Genomic DNA, 16,231 nt, shown 5'->3' with positions numbered 1-16,231 from the left:
TCACGCATACAGTCATTATCAGGTTGCACCACTGGTTTCTGCAAACTAAACACCTTTATGGGATCGCACAAACACACACATGCACACTCAGACATTGTGTTTCGACACAATTAGCTTGGTATGTGGCCTTTTCACATCAACCCAGCAAATGTTTGGAGTAATTATACTTGACATCTGACAGTCACAGTCAGTGGTCATTGAAGCACTTAGCCTTACCATCACCTTTATTGGCTCAGGCGAGAAACGTGGACTTGTACCCTCCACGCATTATCAACACAATTTTAAAGGGATTTTATTAGACTGGTCTGTCTGTTTTGGCCTGTATCACTTTCAGTTCTTTAGAGCTCAGAGTCTTCCTCATGTACAGACACAGATAATTATCCACAGATCCACACGAGCTGAACTGTCAGAGTCTCTGCCAACGGGGATTTACTGCTCACTCTGTCTCCAGAAACAGAGGTGTGTAAAAATGAGAGGAATAAAAGAAATAAATGTGTCACAGTGGAGGCTTTGAGTAAATGTTATTTCTGTTATTTGTGTCTCCTATTTTGGAAAATTAGGTGAGATCATTTCAATTATGCCAGGATGCTGAATGTCTTCAGGCAGAATAGAATAAGGTTAGTTGCACTAGAAACTAAAAAGTGAGAAGTCTGTACAATACTTATAATGATATGAACTTTTTTACTATCACACTTTTTTATACACAACAAAAATACAACACAATTCACAACAAATTATGGGATAACAGCCATGTGGTAGTTTAATCAGATAGTATTAAAAATAAAGAAATAATAAGCTTCTATGTAAAGATTAGCTTCTAAGATAATAATTAAACATTTTGGAAATAAGATGATTTGCTTTCTTGCTGAGAGTTACATGAGAAGATACCACTCTTATGTCTGTAGCATAGCAAAAAGGCTGGAAACAAGGAAAAACAACATCAAGCTTTTTCCCTGTAAAACCATAAAGTGACATTTTCACTCTTTGGTTCTTACACTGATTGAACAGATGAGATCTAACATGAGCTTAAGAAGTGTTGTGCAGTGTTGTGAAGCTTAAGAAGTGAAGTGGTGGATTTTTTATATTTGTGCAGAGGCTAGGTTACCTATACCCCACCCCTCCCCTCGACCAAACTAAGCTAGCTGGCTGAAACTTTATTTTTAACAGACCAGTAGCAGCATGGTGCCATTCCTCCCATCTAACTCTAGACAAGAATGCAAATAAGGGTTTTAAGAAGGGACTTAAAAGGTAGTACTGATTTGGCTAACCAAGCTTCACCAGTCAGTTATCTCTGGGTGTTCATACATCTTGCTTTATTACCCAGGACCGAGGGGCCTTTTTGGTTGAGGCCCCTCAGCTGTGGACCCTCATGCCTGGACAGACACGTACACTTGAAAGCAATTGTACAAATATCCTGCTTGTAAAATGGTGTTTGAGCTGCTAAAACAGCCCGATTCTTGAATACATTCACACACATGTTAGCAATTATGAGACATTAACAGCACACTTTCGGTGTATAGAAGCAGTGCATTCAACTGCGTCCAGGAGAAAATATACGCTGTCACCCAAACTGCTGCAGCTTTGGATTTTGCTTTACATTGTCAGACAGATATAAATCTCTTCAAACATGTTTTTTTTTGTAGTGGAATAAAATCTCACTCCCACAGAGGAATTTTACCTTCATTAAAGAACAAGAGGACTCATTCAAAATGAATTGTTACAATGTTTTTTGAATTTTGGTTTCACTGGTTACCTTAACATTTTTGTCTTTTAGCCAAAGTGTGTCAGTTGGCACAGATAGTGGTGGGAACTAGATTATGTGGAGGTAGATGATTTTGAGTAGGCTACTGTACATGTACTTTAATATAAATGTATGATCAACATTGTGTTTTAATGCATAGCTGAGCAAAATGGTTCAGTATGTGAAAGTGGATACAACTGGTAAAACATATCAGTAGAAGAAGAGGGATCAGGGGTATTACAGTCCAGATACCCCACCATGTGGACCAGTTTATAGATGACGAGGGGATTTGTTTCAAAGTCTTGCACACGGCGTCCAATAGAGCTGATTTACAAGCAGTCTGAACTGGCATAAAAACTAAAGGACAGTGTGATGAATCAGATTTCTGCTGATGATTGCGTGCGTATGTATGTGCACATGCTACTGTACTGATGAGAACCAGTTTGAGCTTTCAAAGCTGGGGATGTTTCTGTAAAGTGATGTCATTTTGGCTGAGGTTTATCATTTGATTTAAAAAAGCCTTTTCTTTCTGTTATCTGTATAGTACACTTCTGTGTTGTCTTAAAAGTCTTACAGGAGAGGTTAGTTTACAGTCATGCTGAAGGCTAGGGTTTGGGGTTTTCAGGTGAGGAACTGAATGTAGTCAATGGTCCCAATGTGTAAAGAAAAATGTGTTTATTCGAGTGTGTCAAGGAAACAGATAAAACTGAAGAGAGAGGAAAGAGAGAGATTGCAGAACATCAGCAAGATTTACTATTTCTAAACGTTTTGGCTGTCTCCAGACAGTCAGGGGTTGATGGATCTGAACAAGCAGGGATTTGGACTGATACTCGATTCTGTCTGGAGTCTGTTTCAGCACTCCGATTCACCTCATCACTCCGTCCCCCAGCTCCAAGATCTCATTCACCTTTGACCTCCAAAGAACCCCCGCGGTGACTCCCAAGAGCGTCACAGTTGCCAACCAGGTGCAAAGCTCCGCTTACTTCCATCTGAAAGTGTGGCGCTGTGGCTGTTGACATAAAAGTTCAGTTTGTATTTGTATCCAGCCAGAAGGTGGACAGAGATAAGAAAGAGAACTCCACAAGACAGAGATAGAGGATTGGAGGAGGCAAGGATCCAAGGAAAAGGAAGATTTAATGAGGAGGAAAATAGACGAGATGAGAGGAAGTGAAGGAGGTTGGAAAAGGTGTAGGAAACCAGAGGGACAGTGCATTAGTCACGGGTAACTTTAGCTCCCTTTGTGGCTGAGCGGAGAGATTTCTCATCAGTGATTTGGCTGGAGCAGACTGTAAAGCAGAAACACTATACATACCAGACGTGCCATTTGTCCATCTCCCTTCCTTCATATCTCTGTTTCTGTTTTTCTATACACTGTCTCCACCCAAAAGATCAGTGCAGGGCAAATGACATGTTTCTGCCTAAAGTGGACTGAAATGTGAGGTTGGGTTGGGGTTGGTTGTGAATTACTGTGATTGAGACTGGTTATAATGTATTTAATCAATGTAACCACATCACCATCTTATTTTTACAGTCGAATCTAAACTTTTGATTGTATTATTAGTGATTTCGCATGTTTTAAGCCATAAATCCAAATCACAGCCTACCATTTGCAAGCATATCATTAGTTTAAAGTTACATTGATTTCAGGACATACATTATTATGGTATTGTAATGCAGTTGCAAACAGAGAATGTTTTAAGAATCCCTCTCTTTGGGTTTGTTCAGGAATAGACAGATAGGCAACCTTTTTCATGGAAAAACATTACATGATCAATGTGAATATTTGCTCATTGATTGTGTTTTGCTAGACTATATGCACCACTAAGAGAGGCTTAATAAATGGTTTAATAAATGGTCTCCTGTTTGCAATGAATTATCCCATCCAGATATTAAGACTGATTTATATGGATTAAATGAAAAGCAAGTTATCAATCTACAAACACATGGAATATTTTGAAAAATGGTCATTGGCTACAAACTCCACACAACCAGTGGTGCAGACTTGACTGAATCAGACTTTCACTGCTGGGTCTGGTATATTGTCATGTTTGTGTATTGATATACTGTTACTGTTATGTCTGCAGACTGGGCCTGCTGGGGATTCTCTCCTCTTCTACTATTGCTGCAGTTGGGTGAATGTAACAGAGGTGTCGATGTCTGTATGTGTGCATGAGTGAGTGTGTTGTTGCACGTTGTGTGTGTTTTGAGGTGTTTGATGTAACCTCATTAATTAAAGGACATTGTCAATCAAACTGTGTGTCTTTCTGTTTCCTCTCACTCTCTGTCCTGTTTACCTCTTTCCTTCTGCCTGAAACTCCTTGTCACAGTCTGGCACAATCTCAGGGTGCTAGATTGGTGTGAAATGTGTTTCTTTGACTGGAAACTTGAGCTTTTTGTTCATGTGGATGCATGTGCGCTCAGACAGTATTTGGGTGTCTGTGTGTCCTTGTGTTTTGTGTGGAGTTTGTCCCCTGTGACTCCATAGTCCAGAATAACTGTCATCACCTGGCCATAAAGCAGACGCCTCTTACCCCCATGTGAACCAAACATACCCACAGAGGTGATTAACCACTTTCCATGCAGATCGACACACACTGGTACATACACTGGTGTCACACCTGACTTTCCTGCAGAATCATTTCCTTTTAATTTTTACCAGATTGTTATAGAGATTAGATTCCCCTGATAGTGTATAACTTCCCTCTAATAATTATCTGTTTCACCACAATAGGTGTGTGTGTGAAGAGAGTTGAAAAAGAACCCTGTTTGAAGTGGTTCAGTAACAGCTCTTCAGCACGCAGGTAGTTATGGCACGGTGTGTTATTTGACGTAGCATTGCAGTGCACACAGTGGTGTGTCTGATATATTGTCAAGTTGAGTCATGAGAGTCGTTAGTATCCTTTTGACATGCTATTATCTGCAAAAAAGCAACTCAAAATACAAAACGTGGCCATGTCAGAGGTCTGATGTAGTACAAAAACGTGCAGTAAGCATACAACTCTACCTGGATGAAGTTGCATTTGGAAAAAAGTCTTTGTATTTGCAGTCATGTCTTTGCACTAAACATTAGGCTACAGGCAGCAATGGGTTAGCTTAGCTTAGCATAAAGACGTTTTTTTATATATTTTTTATATGTATTTCAGATTGGTATAGTGTGTACAGATTGTACAGATAGTGCTGGTAGGATTATTTTGTTAGCTTTGGACAGAGCCAGGCTAGATGTTTCCCCTTTTACCAGTCTTTATGCTAAGCTAAGCTACACTATGCAGGCTATAACTTAACATCTAGCACACAGACATCAGAGATGTATCAATCTAAAAAGCAAATTTTAAAAAGTTGAAAATGCCAGTATGAGTGGGAAAATATGTTTCATCGTTTAGTGATCTTTTAACATACAGTGGGTACGGAAAGTATTCAGACCCCTTCACTTTTTCCACATTTTGTTATGTTACAGCCTTATTCCAAAATGGATTAAATTCTTTTTTTTCCTCATCAATCTACACACAATACCCCATAATGACAATGTGAAAAAAGTTTTTTAGAAATTTTTGCAAATGTATTAAAAATAAAAAACTGAAATATCACGTACATAAGTATTCACACCCTTTACTATGACACCCAAAACTGAGCTCAGGTGCATCCTGTTTCCACTGATCATCCTTGAGATGTTTCTACAACTTGACTGGAGTCCACCTGTGGTAAATTCAATTGATTGGACTTGATTTGGAAAGGCACACACCTGTCTATATAAGGTCCCACAGCTGACAGTGCATGTCAGAGCAGAAACGAAGCCATGAAGTCAAAGGAATTGTCTGTAGACCTCCGAGACAGGATTGTATCGAGGCAGAGATCTGGGGAAGGGAACAGAAAAATTTCTGCAGCATTGAAGGTCCCGAAGAGCACAGTGGCCTCCATCATTCGTAAATGGAAGAAGTTCAGAATCACCAGGACTCTTCCTAGAGCTGGCCGCCCGTCCAAACTGAGCAATCGTCAGGGAGGTGACCAAGAACCTGATGGTCACTCTGACAGAGCTCCAGCATTACTCTGAGGAAATGGGAGAACCTTCCAGAAGGACAACCATCTCTGCAGCACTCCACCAATCAGGCCAGACGGAAGCCTCTCCTCAGTAAAAGGCACATGACAGCCCGCTTGGAGTTTGCCAAAAGGCACCTAAACGACTCTCAGACCATGAGAAACAAGATTCTCTGGTCTGATGAAACCAAGATAGAACTATTTAGTCTGAATGCCAAGTGTCACGTCTGGAGGAAACCAGGCACCGCTCATCACCTGGCAAATACCATCCCTACGGTGAAGCATGGTGGTGGCAGCATCATGCTGTGGGGTTTTTCAGCGGCAGGAACTGGGAGACTAGTCAGGATAGAGGGAAAGATGAATGCAGCAAAGTACAGAGACATCCTGGATGAAAACCTGCTCTAGAGCGCTCAGGACCTCAGACTGGGGCGACGGTTCACCTTCCAACAGGACAATGACCCGAAGCACACAGCCAAGATAACGAAGGAGTGGCTTCGGGACAAGTCTGTGAATGTCCTTGAGTGGCCCAGCCAGAGCCCAGACTTGAACCCCATTGAACATCTCTGGAAAGACCTGAAAATAGCTGTGCAGCGACGCTCCCCATCTAACCTGACAGAGCTTGAGAGGATCTGCAGAGAAGAATGGGAAAAACACCCCAAATGCAGGTGTGCCAAGCTTGTAGCATCATACCCAAGAGGACTTGAGGCTGTAATCGATGCCAAAGGTGCCTCAACAAAGTACTGAATAAAGGGTGTGAATACTTATGTACATATGATATTTCAGTTTTTTATTTTTAATACATTTGCAAAAATTTCTAAAAAAATTTCTCACTTTGTCATTATGGGGTATTGTGTGTAGATTGATGAGGAAAAAAACGAATTTAATCCATTTTGGAATAAGGCTGTAACATAACAAAATGTGGTAAAAGTGAAGAGGTCTGAATACCTTCTGTACCCACTGTAGTAAACACAACAATTCAGTGACAGTTTAATGCAAAGACAATTCTCCTGCCAATTCTTACAAGTCTCCGCTGAGTACTTTTAATCAGTGGGAAAGAGAAAGCATTGCTCTTCTTTTGGTGAGTGTTTGCTGGTGAGGCTACATGTGTAGTCTTGCAGGATGACTTCATGCCATCACTAGGTGTTTTCATTATGCCTCGGTGCTGGCAAACCTGACAGGCTTTTCAGATTGTCTCTGCTCTAGGACTTTTTGGCAGGTCCCAAACAGCAGAGAGAGACAGAGCTCCGCTCCCAGGAAGACACACTCGCTGCAGGGCAGAATTAAAGACAATAAATAAACCACTTGGAGGAGCTTCACTCAAGTTGTTCTTTTTTTAGCAGTGTCCCGGCCTGTCAGGGTTATTATCCCACCCTGCAGTGGATGTGTGCAGCAACTATTCGGTGTTAATCTTTTCTGTTTGTCCTTCAACAAGTTGGAACAGCTCATTCTGCTGTGTGTGTGTCTTTTGGGTGCTAGCAAGGGTTGTTCCAAGGAGTTGAGTAACAGAGTTTCTCCCTGCAGATGCAGCACTGAGCAGGTGTGGAGTTGAATACTTCACACTGACTCCTTGCCTAATCCCTTTCAGTACCCAGGGGCTGTAGAAGCAATTTCATTGTAACAAAAAAACAAAATCCTCAAACAAAAAATCCTCAAGGTCAGGAGCACTGTCGTCTTTCAGCTAAAAGTGGTAAAAATGCCCTGAGTTATGCTCAAAACTAGGCCACAGGTTGCTCCTTTTATTAGTTTTCCAGCATTTGAAATAAAGAATACACAGCTTCTTGCTACATTTTTGTTTTGTGGCAGTTTTTTATTACTGCGCCTGTTCCCGATGGAAAGGTGAGCCATCGTGTGCCTACTTGTTGAGAAACAATCTGAAAGCTGTGAGGTAATGTGAGAGGAAAAAGCAATAAAACAACATTGAAGTAAGTGTTCTTGTAACTTTAACAAATGCACCTGTTGTGAAATGACTTCAAAAGCTGAGGGGGAAAGTACTCTAAACTCCAAACTTTTTCAGTGGCAGCTTATTAGTGCAATGATTCTGAGAAATGCTAGACAAAAAGACATATCATCCAACAACAGTCACTTCACACACTTTCACACAGTCATATGAACCTGATGTTTTTTTTATACAGCCTTAACCATGAACTACAAAATATTCTTGGCTTTACGGCTGACATTTTCCAGCCAATAGTTTCAAGTTATTACGTTTATTGTAACCATGAAAATACATTTGCAGAGACTTGAAACTTGCTTCAGATGACTTTTGCAGCCCAGTTAACATTTATTTGCTTTAATTTGTGTTGTTAAAGTCGCTTGGTACTGCTGTTGCTGTTGCAAAAAGATGGCGTATTGAAGGACGCCCTGACCGAGCACTAACCTTTAGTATCTAACGTATGATCATAATCACATTACTCAGTTTTTATTGTACATTTTTACTTATGCACTTATACATCATGCAACACTTATTGTCTGTACATTATTTAAGATGTTGGATATTCTATACATATCAACTTGTTTCAACCAGTTTTGAGTTCCATTTCTCAATAAGGTAAACATGACAAAAACAATAAATAATAATAATAATAATACATTTTATTTAGGGCGCCTTTCAAGGCTCTCAAGGTCGCCGTACAAAATACAAATAAAAGTGCAATACAACAAGTAAAAACAGGTATAAAAACAAACAATGAAATACAGAAACAGTGCAAAATGATCAGAGGGAGTAGGAGAGTTTGAAAAGATGGGTTTTGAGTCTGGTTTTAAAGAGGGGTAAGGAGTCAGTGTTGCGGAGGTCAGGGGGGAGTGAGTTCCATAACTGGGGAGCCAAGCGGCTGAATGCTCGCCTCCCCATGGTGACGAGGCGAGCAGAGGGGACAGAGAGATGGACAGAGGAAGAGGATCGGAGGGTGCGGGCAGGTACAGAGACGTGAATGAGGTCAGAGAGGTATGGAGGGACGAGGTTGTGGATGGCTTTGTATGTGTGAAGTAGGATTTTGTATTGGATGCGGTATGTGATGGGGAGCCAGTGGAGTTGTTGCAGGATGGGTGTGATGTGTTGAGTGGATGGTGTCCTAGGAATGATGCGAGCTGCTGAGTTCTGGACCAGTTGAAGTTTATGAAGGGTTTTTTGGGGGAGACCGAACAGAAGGGAGTTGCAGTAGTGGAGTCGGGAAGTGACTAAACTGTGAACCAGAATGACGGTGGTGTGAGGGGTGAGGGAGGGGCGCAGGCGGTTGATATTACGGAGGTGGAAGTAGGCTGACCGGGTTGTGTTGTTGATATGTGATGTGAAGGAAAGTGTGCTGTCGAGGATGACACCCGGACTCTTCACCTGAGGGGAGGGGGAGATGGAGGAGTGGTCAAATTGAATGGTGAAACTGTTTAACTGTTTAATGCAACAAATATATTTACTGTGAATGATTATCTTTTCCGAACCACTGTGATCTTTCAAACAATTTATTTTCATAGCATGTTAAAATGAACAATCTGGTTCAGTACCATCTCTCAACAATCTCTGATCATGGGCCGCAACTCTTGCTGGATTAAAACTGTTTCAGGTGGGAGGACGATCTGATCTTGCATCCGTCCCCTCACTCACAGCGAGCTGCCGAGCAGTCACAAAAGTAGCCTAACCTCTCCTCACTACACCCTCAGGTGAGAGTGATCTACTCTGCAGGCTAGTAAATATGTTTTTCTATCTCTCTCACTCTCTACTTTTCACCCTGTCCATCCCTCACCTCCCTCCAGTCTGTTATTATCATCAACCTGGTACCTTTGACTCATACAAAGGGAAATGCCTTTCATTAAGAGCACTTGGTATGAGCACGTTTGTTAAATGCTGTGTGTTGCACCCTGATGTCTGAAGCGTTTGGATATGGCCTGGCTGAAAACACCTTTTGGCTGCTGTTGTGCAGACAATCTGCTCAGCATGTTCAAGACTAAATCTGTCATATGATGCAACACTTGAGTATTGATGCGTACAAATAGTGTTACCCACCATTGCAGTCCAGGCACTGCAGCACAGCAGAGATAAACCATTTAGCAACACATCCATCACTGTGCTGCAAAGCCACAGAGTTAAATAAATTGTCTTGGCTGTCTTCTCTGGACTCTGTTTTCCCCTTGTTTGCCTTGTTGGCTTCATACGGTCTTCACATCACCTGCCTTCAAATCTAACATGACAGCATCAGCTATTTTCCACATATGTTCGGTTTTCACAGGATTAGATGATTTATAGAGATACTGTAAATTTTAATTGGCGCAGTGCTGGTTTTCTGACCCCAATCACCCTCAGAGAAGACAGCTTCAAAATGGCAGATTCCTAAATGAAACAACACAAAATCCGATAATATTGAACAAAGGGAAAACATGCAGGCCTGTGTGTTCGATCACAATCCTGCAGACAGTTGCTAAATCACTTGCAGAAATATGAGTGATGATCCACACTCATAAACTACACTGTTAACAATTAGTGCAGCTGGCTTGGAGCTTCTTGACAACACAGACGGGCATAAATCACAAGCCCTGCATGTGTGGGAGAGTGTGTGTGTTTTGTGGTATTAGTAAAAGTTGTGTTTGCCAGCATCAGCCTTCATGTGGATTGGTTCTCCTCTTGGTATACCAAAGCTCCTGCGGCAAAACTGCTGGTTGTCAAATGAGAGACTTCCACTGCCTTAACTGGAAACATCAGGGCTCTGGTCAGAGCTACAAGAGGCACAGAGATGCTACCTTCTGGGAGACAAAACAAAAACATGTCCTGAGAGTGAAAGGGCACTCATTGAAGCAGCATGGGAGAACGACATGCAGGTTTTACAGGGACATCTGAAGGCGATGAAGTTGTGAAGTGAATAAAGCTGTCTTCCAATCAGGCCGTTGTTGGTTTAACTTAACTCAGTCCAGCTATCCCCCCTTTATCAAGATTAGAGATCAAGTCTCCATGTTCACATGCAGCTTGACCTCTTCGTCTTCATCTACACAAGAACTCCGTCGCCATCTGACTCCTTCCACGTGGCTGCCTGCCGAGCTTCTGTGATTTTGCTCTCACACGAGGGCACAAAATTTCAAGTTCACTTGAAAACACAAGCCCAGACACTCTGAAAGGTGTAACTGTGCCTTTGTGTGTCACTGAGCGAAGAGATGTTTGCCTTAGGCCTGAAGGGACATAATACAAAGGAATGCAAAGTGAGGCCACACCATGACACACACTACTGTCTTCAGGCCAGCCCAGGGTGGTGTACACACAAACACCCTGCCAACACTTTGCTATGAAAGTTGTGATGGAGCTCTTGGCCCATCCTAACACAACAGTAATATGCTTCTTTTTTTTTTTTTAAATCATGAATTCATCCTGATTATGCCCAAGTAAACGGAAAATGATTTCATATGGTAAATGGGTGGCAGTGGCTGCAGTGCAGGTGTGACGTGTGTAAGCTCACAGCATGAGGTAATAGGCACAGAGGTCAAAGCTGAAATGACAACGCAAAAAGTGGAGTAAGTGAATACTTAGAAAACTATACATGCATCACTTTAGTATAGCCCCATATATAATGACAGAAATACTAATGCAAATACTGCAAAGCCACAGACACTTAAAGAGTTTAGACATTTAATGAGGCAGATTTCTTTGCAAGTATTTAGATAAAAATATGTTAAAAGGAATCATCTTTCCAAAAATCACAGCATAAGAGCAGTTTGGCAATCTTCATTATCAAATGGTTTCTCCAACATAGCTAAACTCTTTCACGTTATGCTATCATCTCCTCATAACACCTCTGAAGTAGCATGTGAAGGGCTTTACTGGCAAACACACTAAGTGTAAGAACCAATTTTGGAGCGGTGGATCGTGCTGAGTGATGAGTATTTTGAGAAGTTTCCAGGGTCGTTTTGATACATTTTGACACACATTTTTGAAATTCACTACAGATAAGTTTGTTCCCCCAAGAATAAATCAACTGACTTTTTGACATGAAATTTGGTCCAGACATTCATAACCCCCACCTCACCCCTCCCCCAGCAGGCTGAGCTGAGATGGTGAAATCGGAAAACTCATTTTATCACAATACCATGTTTACTTCGTCATTGTCTCTGTTTCTACAGCCACAGATCAGCTATTACTGCAATCCACTGTTACTTCTATGAATCCAAGCTCCCGAAAAGCCCCTGTCCCCTGCTTACTGGACAGGACAATGTGGAGGAGACGAGAAAGAGCAAAAAGCACATGAGCACCAAACATTTTAGAGCCTTTCTAGCTAATAGGTGGTATTTGACACACAACAGATTTTCAGTGGAACATTCCTTTAATATGCAGAAGTGATTCTCCATGGAAGAAAAAAAAGCATCTCTCTTCTCTCTTCTCTTTCTCTCAGTTTACTCTATGAACCAAGAATGCTGCATTAACTTTATTGCATGCTCTTAACTTGCGTGTCAGCTCACTCCCATCCATTCGTTTAATCCATTCCATTTTAATGTGACTTTACTGAGCTTTATTGTTCAACAGCATCTAGCTTAGCAGATGTTTAGTACAACTATTCTTGCCTTCTCTTTCTGCAGCTACATATCAATATGCCACAGAGACAGGCAGCTCTGAACAGGTGTTCCTGCTCACGCATGTGAGATCATGGCCTGAGAGGGAGACATTACAGCACTGAGTAGTGAAGATGGTGCCTTTCTTCCACACTCCTCAACCTTATCCTTCATCCCTCACTTTCTCCATCTGGCATTCTATTTGTAACCCATCTTCTATCCATTACCACATCATCCATCAGCAATAACGTCAAACAGTGTCTGTCTCTTCCCTTGTAATGCAAACCTAGCAATACTACTGCTCTGACATCCTCGCTGCACATACACAGAAACACACACATTGACTGGATCACTGTCACCAAAGTTATTTTCATGTTAATCACAGAGTCTTTATTGCCTTTGCTTGCCCTCTTTACCCCTGACCAACCTGCCCACTCACCTCACTGCCCACTCTGAAAAGCTCTGATTGTCCCTTAATTTTCGGGTGCCTTAGGGTGACTCTAGGACTGCATTGTTTACCCTCAGCTCCTGAGAGGGGATCCATCCAGCCACCCAGTCAGGTGCTTATCTGATGCAATGGACCATTGATCACCTCTAACCCCTTCAAAGAATCAACTCTGTGTTACTTGAGTGGAGAATCATCCACTTGGTAACCTAAAACTAACCCAATATACTGCTGCCTCAGGTTCACTAGACCTCCGCTTGTTGGTGCGCTCCTGTTTCAGTCAGCATCCGCATATAATGCGAGGTGGATCAGGTTGCAACTGCAAATAAAATGGGATGTTGCATTTCATTTGGATTGCGCTGATGCATGTCCTGAGTTCAGTAATGCAGCAGTATGGACTCTTTGGCAGCACTTCATGTGGATCATTCCACCAAAGTGATGAGGACACACTGACGTCACCTGAAGCTAAACAGAGAAGATAAAACAATTACATTTTCTTCTAGATAAACTAATTTCATAAACCATTCTGTTTAAGGAATCCCACCAACTGTTCCGATCCAACCCGCCTCATCCTGAGAAGCCATCATAAATCTGATGAATGGCTTTTCATCTGGGCTGTAAATATTTATCCATTGCACAAATCCAAACTCCATTAGGCGAGTAAACATAAACATATTTCTTTCATAAGCAGGCATATATGAAATTAAACAATACAATGCTGACAAAGAGTTCAACTAAGTGCCACCATATGGTCAATGGTGGTTCTCTGAGCTGCATTGTTGGTTGTGTGCGCACTCTGTTTCTGACAACAGCTTGGCTCTCATCAGCCCTTCATCTCCAAACACGCTGCATGTGGTGCTCCCACCACCAGGGCCCAGCTAAACCCCAAACATAGGAACGGTTTGTAATTTGTCACGACTGTGTCAGAAATGAACTGATGTGTTTGGGGTTGTGGAAAAAGTCCACTGAAGGGGGGTGGGGGAATGATGAAGGAATTGATTTGTTGTGGGTGTCAGTGAAACAACAAATGGCTCACACACACTTACATGACGTCCACATCCCTTTGTAACTAGGTTTGTGTGAGCACTAACAACCACAGGCCCAAGGGGCGGTGGAGCAGAGGACCATGGACATTTTTCTTTGCATTTGGCAAGAAAATGGTTTTTCTCTTCTAATGATGTGCAACATTTATATATAAATAACTGACAGTTTTGCAACTCCAGTTTATGTAACACAGCTGTGGTTAAAGACGTACCCTTTTCAAAGTTTGACATTGTCCATTTGAGTTCTTAGAACATCATCTGCTGGGTAGGAAGTGCTGTTTTCCTGTAGCAATAACAAGAAAAGAAAAAAGAAGGGAGATGATGCCATAGTACTAGCTACACTGATAGATAATCTCCATGTGGTGCAATATAGAAATACTCCAGAAATCACAGTGTTTCAACAAATATATTAGTGGTAAAAAAAAAAGATAGGGGGTTGATTTTGCATCTTGGCAAAATTGAGCACCGATTCTTACATCAAGTGAAAATGATCCCAGACTGATCTTTAGTGATAGTCTGAGGCCCCTATGTGTATAAGTACGCCTTGGGGAGCTCTGCAGAAGAGGCAGGGGGATGTGGCCCACACCACATGCTTCCATTTGTGTGTTAGGGAGCTCATTAGCCACCACTCGGTCCATTGCTGGTTCCGGACTTTGTGGCACCAAACTGTCTGCTCTGAGAGGGTGGGGGTGTTGTTGGGTGATGTTGCTCCCCAGCGCGCCTGAGCCGATAGCATCATGCCAGGAGCAGCAGCAGTTAGACCCTGAAACCTAACCACCGGCACCCCTCCCCTCACCCCCGACTTAATTAGGCCATAATTTTACTGTATGCCACAGTGTGGAGATAGCGGCCGAGTGGGGAGAGGGAGGTGGGGTGAATGGAGGTTTAAGAGTGGTTCCTATTAAAGGATTTCAGCAACTTTCCTGGGCTCACATTGTCAGTCACTCACCCACAAATGTTGTGTTTCAGTGGGGGTCAGCAATCTTCAGGATGATCAGCGGTTTTAGATCAATAACCGCTGCAAAGCAGCACCCCAACAACTGCAGAAAATATGCTTTTGCCATCAGCTTGCAGAAAGTGCTCAATGGCTTCCCCCAGAACACAGAGGTGAGCCCTGCTGCTTCAAGAATGTGAAAATGGATAAATAGATTACCATCTCGTCCTTTATACTATTTTCACTGGAGTCCATCCAGCGAGCTTATTACTGAAAGAAACAATGTGTCCAGTGTGCAGCAGTACCTCTGCAAAGTTTGGGGAGCACACTTCTCACATTTTCACACAGTGGGCAACATTAAACCAATCTATTCACACTCACAACTGAAAATACACAAGCACACACGCGGGTTTGCATCATATCATGTCTGTGTTACTCAGCAGTCAATTTCTCCAACTGTTCTTCAGTCTGGTAAAATACAAATCACAAGTAAAAGAACCCAAAACCTCACACCTAGAAGAGGAATGTGTCTCTGACCAATGGGGGGAAAAAAAAGCTATTTTGTGCTATAATTCTTTCAAACACAGCTAAAACTACAATGAAGCACACTATTCCCAATTTTGGTCAAAATGGTGCATTTTAATGCAGCCAGATAATTAACAAGGCAGTAAATTTTACCATAGTAAATGGGCTAGGCTGTTGTTGTACAACCTCTACATTTAATGGCTTTTCTACTCTGTGCATTCTTTCATGGAAGGAATGTAACAGGGTGCAAATACAGTGCCAAGAATTACACTCAATCTCCCAATACCTCTTTCTCTCTCTTACCACTCTGTGTGCTGCACAGCATCCTCTCTCTCCCTCATCGCACGTCTAAGTCAATCAGTCTTTGTCCTCAATGGCACAGGTTCACAGAATCACACAGGTATGCGTGTGTGTGTGTGTCTGTATGCTGACAGTGCATGCGTATGTTACTGTTTGCACTGTTTAAACACAACATGCTGGTCTCTTTTATTGCTTACACATATTTCACAACTTTTCCTGCCCTGGAGCTAGAGGAAGACCAAACATCCTCAGTCGTAAATTTTCTTCCAGAGCGCAACCTGGAGAATATGCCACACAGGAAACCATTCACACACATGCACACGCACATAGATGGAGGGTGGGGTGGAAAAGGATGGGAGAGAGAGAGAGAGCATCATATATCACAAGCACATTTTCATTTCACCAGAGAATATTTGACATTTTAACACCTAGTCAAATAAAAGGATTCCAATCACAAAATGGTTGTTTTAAAAGTTATTTTAAACAAACTCAATTGATTATCATTCTTTTTCTTCTGAAACTGATAACGTATTTCGGCCCGTCACTCCTCACATGAATAAACATCGTATCTATCACAGTGGATGGCGCGATGCTTGTGGCTGCCCCTCTTCACTTTACCAGGCTAATGGGAAATCAAATTTGGGGAATGCTTTATGCTCATTGCTCATCCTCAGGACGCCTGCCCAATT

Source organism: Pempheris klunzingeri, chromosome 12, assembly GCF_042242105.1.
Source record: "Pempheris klunzingeri isolate RE-2024b chromosome 12, fPemKlu1.hap1, whole genome shotgun sequence".
In the NCBI taxonomy this organism is placed as follows: Eukaryota; Metazoa; Chordata; class Actinopteri; order Acropomatiformes; family Pempheridae; genus Pempheris; species Pempheris klunzingeri.
The sequence above is the reverse complement of the archived record's forward strand: the minus strand, read 5'-3'. Positions refer to the sequence as shown.